This window comes from Bison bison, unplaced genomic scaffold (genome assembly GCF_000754665.1).
Source record: "Bison bison bison isolate TAMUID 2011002044 unplaced genomic scaffold, Bison_UMD1.0 scf7180017864495, whole genome shotgun sequence".
NCBI lineage: Eukaryota > Metazoa > Chordata > Mammalia > Artiodactyla > Bovidae > Bison > Bison bison.
The window spans coordinates 14080813-14090194 of NW_011495054.1; positions in this window are offsets into that span (position 1 = coordinate 14080813).

A 9382-nucleotide genomic window follows, 5' to 3' on the forward strand; every position below is an offset into this window, starting at 1 on the left:
GATTTAAAAAGATAAAAAATAAACTGAAGAATGTGGTATACAGCCCAGGCATAAACATGAGTTACAATGTAATCACGAGTAAACACGATTCTGAGAGAATCGCTGAAACAAGAACTCTGTTTGAAGGACAACAAGGAGATAATAAATCTGGGTGAGGGGGAGCTGAAAATGTAAAACCTCTGACCTAATGCTTTTGTCAAAATATAAAAAAAGACCTGATGCTTAAAATAAACATGTGTCCCCTACCTTGAGTCAGAGGCTACATCATTCTCTGCCAACACTGCTCATCCCTTCAGGCTGATTCCCTGGCTGCCAGAGCTGGACTCCGACAAGTGGTGCCCAACGTGGGCCATCTGAAGAGTAAGTAACTTCGTGACTGCAACCCGGAGCGGTTAGGATTGTACCTGTGGGTGGCTGGCACCCCTCTGAAGTTTAGACAGGGTGAAGAGGGTACAAAAAAAATTAAAATATTCTCTAGAAAAATGGGTCTCTCTACATCCAAAAATAGACAAATGTTTATTGAAATATTACTTCACATGTTAGCCCATAGAGGCATTAAGGTAAGCAAAGGAAGACTGTCTAAATTTCTAATTTTTGTCCAAGAACAATGCCCATGGTTTCCTGAGAGGGCACTGTAAATCTAAAACCTGGACTAAGGTTAGAGATCAGTTACATTTGTTTTATACTTTACATGAGCCAAAAAAGATTCCTGTAGATGCTTTTGCTCTGTAGAATATGATTAGGGACGTCCTGGACCCTCGACATGAGGCTGTTAGACAGCCTATGGGAGAGGCTACAGCGGTGGATGCTGGGTCTCCACCTTCTGCACAGATCATGTTTTCTGCCATTGACGAAGAAAAGGAGGGAGACTGTGCTCTACCTCCGGAGGAGGGGGAAGACTTGCAGGATGCTGCAGCTGGGCACCCTAGTGAGGCCCCTCCTCCTCTACACAAACCTTTAAAAACTTATCCATCACTTTCTGATTTAAGGCAATCACCGCAGCCTCTGTTTGCGCCTCCCAGGGCCCAGGAGCTCCCCCACTTTGCCCCCAAAGCCTCCCAAAACATTGCCTGAGGCTGAAAAAGATAGAGTTTTCTGAAACAAAGGAGCTCTTGAAACAGACTGCCAGAGGCTGAGGAAGATAAAAAGTTTTTGGAAACAAAGGAGCTTTTGAAACAGATACATACACAATATACAGAGCTGCTCTTTGAAAAAAAAAAACAACCCTCAGGGAGGTCTCACCCAGGCTAAAAAAAACAAAGCGAAACAACAGGGGGATTTGAAACTCTCTATGGCCTTTCCAGTAGTCTTTACCAAAACAGAAGGGGGAAGGGAAAAAGAAAAAAACTGGAACCGGTCCCTTATAAGCTACTAAAAGAGCTTAAACAAGCTTGTCGTGATTATGGCTCCACCTCCCCCTATACACCCACCCTGCTACATGCCTGGGCTAAAAGACAGATGACACCATATGATTGGAAAACGGTTACAAAGGCTTGCCTTCCTGGAGGAGAGTTCCTCCTGTGGTCGACAAAATATGACTACAGTCAGCGGAAAACAAAACCTCTAATGATACACAGCTCAAGACAGTGGGATCTGTGACATTAAAAAGACATGGAAAATACAAATCTAATATAGCCCAAACAAGGTTGTCTAAAGAAACACTTAATCAGATTATGGCCATAGGTATCTTGACATGAAAATCTTCGCCCCCTTCAGATGAAAAGTTATCCACTTTGAGTAATATGAGAGACCTGATGAGAGATATAAAGACTTTGTGGCCAGATTAAAAACTGCTGTAAAAAAAAAATTATTTAGAGTACCGAGCCAACAGAGATAGTTCTTAAACAATTGAATTATGAAATGCCAATTCTACCTGTCAGACATTGCTTAGACCTGTTAAAAGTAAAAAAAATCTTTGGACTTACATACAGACCTGCCAAAAAATAAAACTTCCTTTATGCAGGGGGTTGCCTTAGCCACAGCCTTGAGAGGAAAAACTGCTGCCCAAGTTATTCAGGCAATGAGAAAAAAGATTAACCCTAATGAAAACGATTCTACAAATAAAAAGTGTTTCTCTTGTGGCCAAATGGGGCATTTTTGCCGACAATGTCCTGCCAAGCAGAGACAACAAGCCGTGCCAGTACAGACTAAAACCAACCCTCCAAAGACACCTTGGCCCGATGCCAAAAGAGATATCACTGGGCAAAAGACTGTAGATCTAAATTCCATAAAGATGAGACTACACTCACTCCCCAAATACAGAAAGTAATTTTTCCCAGTTTCAGGGAAATGGGCAACAGGGACAGCCCCGACCCCAGACAACAACAGGGGCAGTCGCGTTAAATCCCTTTATTCCCTTTGTTCCGTCTCAGAACTCCTCAAAACAACCTCAGGTAGCGCAGGACTAGACCTCAGTTCCGCCACCACAACAATATTAACCCCTGATGTTACTCAATTCCAATGGGAGTGGCTGGCCCCCTCCCTGAGGACATTGTAAGACTTGTGCTGGGGCGTAGCTTGCTTTCCCTTCAAGAAATTTCAGTGGTGCCTGATGTAGTGGATTCTGATTATACTGGAGAAATTAAAGTTTTGATCTCACTGCCTGCCAAAACTACAAATTTAATAAAGGTCAAAAAATAACACAGCTTTTGCTTTTACCTTATTATCAGACAGGAAAAACCTTGACTTCTCAAGCTAGGAGCCTCAAAAGATTTAGATCTAGTGATCTAGCCTTTTGGGTACAAAAAATTACAGCTTCAAGGCCTTTAAAAGATCTTTTAATTCAAGAAAATATCACGTCAGGGCTGTTGGATACTGGAACAGATGTCTCTTATATTACTAAAAAAGATTGGCCCTCGTCCTGGCTGACACATTTGACCAATGCTGACTTGGTAGGAATAGGGTCAGTGCCCTCGGTTGCTAAAAGCCCACAAATTTTGACAAGGTCAGATGAGAAGGGGGCACAAGACACCTTTCGTCCATATGTGATTCCTTCACTACCTTTTTCTTTATGGGGGAGAGATATATTATCTCAGATGAAAATGCTTTTATACAGCCCAGATAAAAAGGTTACTAACGAAGTGCTACAAATGAGGTATAATCTTGACAAGGGGCTTGGTAAAGATCAACAAGAAATTGTTTCTCCATTAGAAACGGTTCCTAACAAAAATAGAGAAGGTTTGAGATATGCAAATTTATCCTAGAGGCTGTTGCTCTTACTGCCGACCCTATTACCTAAAAATCTGATGATCCGGTATGGGTGGAACAATGGCCTTTAACAGCTAAAAGGCTACAGACAGCTAAAGATTTAGTTATAAAACAACTAGCAGCCGGCCATATAGAGCCTTCTAATAGCCCCTGAAATACTCCTATTTTTGTCATTAAAAAAAAAATCCAAAAAAATGGAAATTGTTACAAGATTTGAGAGCTATAAACACAATGATGGAAGACATGGGGACCCTGCAGCCAGGTTTCCATTCCCCAGTAACTGTGTTCTTTAAATACAACGTGACAATTATAGATCTACAAGATTGTTTCTTTACCATCCCCCTGGCTGTTCAAGATTGTAAAATGTTAGCTTTCAGTCTCCCTTCAGCTCATTTTAAACAGCCCTTTATAGGGTTTCAATGAAAGTTTTTGCCTCAGAAAATAAAAAATAGCCCCACCTTGTGTCAAAAATTTGTGGATCAAGCTGTACAAAATGTTAAAAAAAAGTATAAAGATCTATATTTGATACATTATATGGATGATATTTTGGCTGCCCATAAGGATACAGCCTTGTTACAACAAATCTTATCTAAATTAATTAAGGCCTTAAAAAACTGGAGTTTAAAGATAGCTCCAGATAAGATACAAGTAAATCCTCCTTTTTCTTATTTAGGGAGGGTGTTAAATACCCATACTGTGAGTCATGCCCTTTACAGCTACAGAGAGATCCTTTACTAACTTTAAATGATTTCCAAAAATTATTAGGGGATATTAATTGAATATGCCCACATTTAAGACTGACTACTACAGATTTAAAGCCCTTGTTTGATTGCTTAAAGGGCGATCCTGATCCCGGTTCTAAAAAAAAAATTGACTAGTGAGGCAGTTAGTTCTTGTTAAAGTGAATGAGGCTTTACATGATCAGTTAATTAAGATTAATATTATCAGAAGATGGGATTTAATTATTCTCGCCACAAAACATACACCTATAGGATGCTTGTGACAAAAAGGCCCATTAGAATGGCTCCATCAGTGACCCCTCAAAAAATAGTTTTGTCTTATCCCAGCTTGGTGACACAATTAATTATAAAAGGTAAAAAAAAAAGTGTAAAACTTTTATAAAAAGAAGTAACAAATATAGTGATTCCATTTCATAATGATCAACTACAATTTCTTTTACAAAATAGTGATGATTGACAAATTGCCCTGATAGATTTCAGGGGTCAAATTTTGTTTCATTTGCCCTCAAGCCCCCTTTTACATTTTTTAAAAACACATTCTGTGATTTTTCCAAAAAAATGTTCTATTCAACCTTTGGAGGGGGCAACTTTAGTTTTCACAGATGGTTCCTCTAATGGTAAAACGGTCACAATTTTTAATGGAAAATCCCATTGTCATGCGAGTGTATGTTCCCTGGTTCTTTGTCTCGTCACAACAAAGATTTGAAGCAATGGACATTAAAGCCCTCGGCGCTCTCGGGTCTTGGACAAACTGTGCTACAGCTCTTAGGCAAATCAGTGTTACAGCTCTATTTTATTTAGAAGATAGCAGGAGAATCCAAGACTTGAAGAGAAGAGAGTGGAGGAGTATGTGGGGAGGGAGGGAGAGAGAGTGAGAGCGAGAGAAAGAGAGAGAGAGATAGAGCGCACGCAGGCGGGAGAGAGAGTCCAAGAGAAAGTGCTTGGCTCCTCCTTTTATATGTTTTTTCCTCTACCTGGGCGTGCCCTATGCAAATTGGGCTTAGCCAGGAGTGCTGTTTGTTCTGCCTGAAGTCTTCACTCTGGTCCTCGGACCTTCCTTGTCTTTTAGCCACTGCTATTTTGGACTCCTTTTCCCTATTCTACCTACCTAACACCATGTTCAGGTAACTGAAGACACATCTGCCCAAAGAGCTGAGTTAAGAACAGTTATTTGGGCTTTTCAACCTTTAAGAGACCATAACTTCAATCTTTTGACTGACTCCTGATATATTGTAGGGTTGTTTCCTCATATTGAGACTGCTAATATTCCGGAAAATAAGACTACCATCTTCTCCTTGTTATTTGATTTACAAAAAGAAATTAAACATAGAAATAAAAAATATTTTGTGGGACATATTAGAGCCCATTTCAGCTTGCCCGGTGCTTTACATAAAAAAAAAATGCTTTGGCAGATACGTTAACTATAGTAATTGCTTTAAACTTACATAAAAAGATTGACAAGGCCAAAAATTCTCACAAAATTCACCATCAAAATACAACTGGTTTAAGATATGAGTTTCAAATCCCTAGGGAGACAGCTAGACAAATAGTTCAGTTCAGTTCAGTCGCTCAGTCGTGTCCGACTCTTTGCGACCCCATGAATCACAGTACGCCAGGCCTCCCTGTCCATCACCAACTCCAGGAGTTCATTCACACTCACACTCACGTCCATCGAGTCAGCCATGCCATCCAGCCATCTCATCCTCTGTCGTCCCCTTTTCCTCCTTCCCCCAATCCCTCCCAGCATTGGAGTCTTTTCCAATGAGTCAACTCTTCACATGAGGTGGCCAAAGTACTGGAGTTTCAGCTTTAGCATCATTCCTTCCAAAGAAATCCCAGGGCTGATCTCCTTCAGAATGGACTGGTTGGATCTCCTTGCAGTCCAAGGGACTCTGAAGAGTCTTCTCCAACACCACAGTTCAAAAGCATAGACAAATAGTTAAGTTATGTCCAAATTGCCCAACATCTAATCCATCTCTACCATTAACAGTAAATCCTCGAGGCCTTAGGCCTAATGCTCTCTGACAAATAGACATAACTCATACCCCGGCCTTTAAAATACTGTCCTTTGTACATGTTACCGTAGATACCTTTTCTCATGTTATTATAGCCTCTGCTAGATCAGGTAAAACAACAAAAGATGTAATTCAACACTTGTTTCAGTGCTTTTCCCAAATAAGACTCCCTAAACAGATAAAAACAGACAATGTCCCAGCTTATACTTCTGCTGCTTTTAAGAGATTTTGTCAACAATTTTCTATAGTGCATTCAACAGAATGCAATATAATGCACTTGTAATCCCCAAGGCCAAGCCATAGTAAAAAAAACACATCAGACTTTAAAAAATCAGATAGCTAAATTAAGACAGAGAAAATTTAAATATTCCTCTCCACATTATGTTCTACATCATGCTTTGTTTGTAATTAATCATTTAAACGTAGACACACAGGGACAGAATACAATGATGAGGCACTAGATTCCTACAGGGGCTACGACTCGGCCTCTGGTCAAGTGAAAAGACCTCCTTACCAGAGAGTAAAAAGGGCCAGATGTACTGTTAACTTGTGAGAGAGGGTATGCTTGTGTGTTTTCACAAGATTCCACTTCTCCTGTTTAGATTCCTGACAGACTGATTCGACATGTCCAGTCCCATGAGATCTCCAAGATCACAAAGACCCCCGAGGTCACTGAGATCCCTGGAGTCCTAGAGTCCGGGACTGAGGGAAGATAGAGAGATCAAAAGCTCGTCGAGTCCGGGCCTGAGAGAGTAGAAAAAAAAAGCCAAAGGGCGAGTGACCCTTCACCTGAGGCTTCACCGCTAGTACATCGCTTCAGGCACCTGGCGCTTCAGGAGAGACATGCTGATCGAGTCCAACCGTATTCTGCTACATCTCGTTGCCGTCATCGTACTCAAACAACTACCTCCAACATGGTGCCAACATGGGGCCAGCTGAAACATCTCACTCAACAGGCTGAAAAACTAATAGAAAGGGGGAGACATGAGGCCACTCCTACGGTAATGTTTGTGGCTATGCTTGCTGTGTTGGCTTGTCAGCCGAGGCCCTCCAGCACAAAAAAAGTTCATTGAGACTATTTGCCTAATCCACCTTCTTTTCAGCCTGTTGATTAGATGAATGAGCCCATTCATGTTTTTGTTAATGATATTCATCTTTTGGGCGGGGCTTTCATCTATCCTAATAATGCTAAAACAGTGGTCAGTGCTCCCTTCAATTTTTCAGGCGTGTCCGTTTATCCACCTATTTGCTTTGCCATACCTTCCTCCTTACAAGGATCAGCTCCGGTTTTAAATGGATGTGTTAACATTTCCTTGAAAGGCATGCTTTCTGATTCTCCAAGAAACAAAGGCAAGACAGACTTTTGGTCTTTACAGCTGCTGATGCCGGGGGCGCAAGAAAAACAATATGCCATAAAACAGGCAGCCCCTCATTTAAAGGACTTTCCAAGCTGTGCACTCCCCCCTCCAGATTCTGATGAAGAAGGACTACAGGCCTGGGAAAACATAAGCTAAATTTCTGGCTTTCCTCATTGGAAAGAATGCATGTATACCCTTAAGTTATCTATTCCCATTGTTGCCACCAGACATTCTCTGATCAAATGCGGGTGCCCCTATCTTTCAGATCAATGATTAAACTTGATTTTTGAAGAACCTTATAGATCTATATAGAATGATTCATTTATCCCCTATCCTTTAGCAATTACTATGTGGCATGTTAATGGATGGGTTTCTCCTTTAGTGAGTTTCAATGGAACAGGTCCCATGCAGCCTAAATTATGGAGAACATTGGCTGCTATGGCACCTGTGACTTTACATAGACCTTTAAATGAACAAAGATATATTGTACAGGCCTGCATACATTCTCCTTATGCCTTTTTGTTGGCCAGAAATCGGAATGATTTGGGAGTTTTTGAAGGAGAAACTGTTTATAATGTCGAATGTGTAAATTGTTTTATATCAAATTGTGTTGATGGGAATGATTATAGTAATTACAAGGCTGTGATGATTCTAAAACAACCACCGTATTTGATGGTTCCTGTAAAATTAGAGGGACACTGGTTTGATGATCATGCATTGAAAGCTTTGTCTGAACTTAATGGCTTAATTTCTCGACCTAAGAGATTTATTGCAGCTCTGATTGTGGGAATAACTGCCTTGATTGCCATAATTGCTTCAGTTATGGTTTCTGCTGTTGCCCTGTCAAAAGAAGTACATACTGCCTCGTCTGTTGATCAGCTGTCCAAAAATGTCTCCATAGCTCTTACTACACAGGAAATTATGTATACGAAAATTAAAAATAAGGTCAATGCTTTAGAAGAAGCAGTCCTGCTTATAGGACAAGAAATTACAAATTTAAAAATTAAGTTGTCTTTAAAGTGCCATGCTGAATTTAAATGGATGTGCGTTACCCCTCTACAAGTGAATGGTTCCGTACATTCTTGGGAACACATTAGGAACCATATTCTAGGCGTTTAAAATCATTCAGATTTTAGTATTGATATTTCTAAGCTACATCAGGACATTCAGAGTATGAAGCAGGTGGAGTCTGACTTTTCCTCCCAATGGCTTTCTAATTCCCTTTTTAAAAATCTGGAGGGATATCTTTCCCATAGATCCTTTTTTACAATAATGACTAATGCAGCCATGTGCTTATGCTTGTTGGTTCTGATTTGTGTAATAGCCCCGTGCCTTTTCAAAATACTCAACCAAAGTGTTTCAGCTTTATCTACTGAGTTTCATACTTATGCTCTAAAAAATAAGAAAAGGGGAGATGTCAGGAGCCATGTTAGACATTACTGACAAAACGGAGGCACGGCCCCAACCCCCTCTCCTCATCCCACAGGCACGGTCCCAAGATGAAGGAGTTAGGTCTTGTGATTCTGACTTGTTCTTTCCTGTCTTTGGTTGAGTTGGCTGGAAAGAATGCTAAGGTGCTTATTGTTCTTGAGAAAAACATGAGAAAGCACAAAGCCTTCTGCAGTTGTGCCCAAAAAATAATCTATAAAGTAACCATTGACATTTGTTCAAAGATCTTTACAAAAATGTCCCAAGATGAACACGTAGGCCACAGCTTGAGGCCATGGAAAAAGTTGTTATCTGAGACCTGTTTGTGAGGGAAATGTTTATGACAAAAAAGTTTGCTGAGCTTTGGTTTAAAAATAATTAAAAATAGCTAAAAGCCTTTTTAAGAAATAATGAACTTAAGATACTAGGGACAAACAAGATTTAAAAAGATAAAAAATAAACTGAAGAATGTGGTATACAGCCCAGGCATAAACATGAGTTACAATGTAATCACGAGTAAACACGATTCTGAGAGAATCGCTGAAACAAGAACTCTGTTTGAAGGACAACAAGGAAATAATAAATCTGGGTGAGGGGGAACTGAAAATGTAAAACCTCTGACCTAATGCTTTTG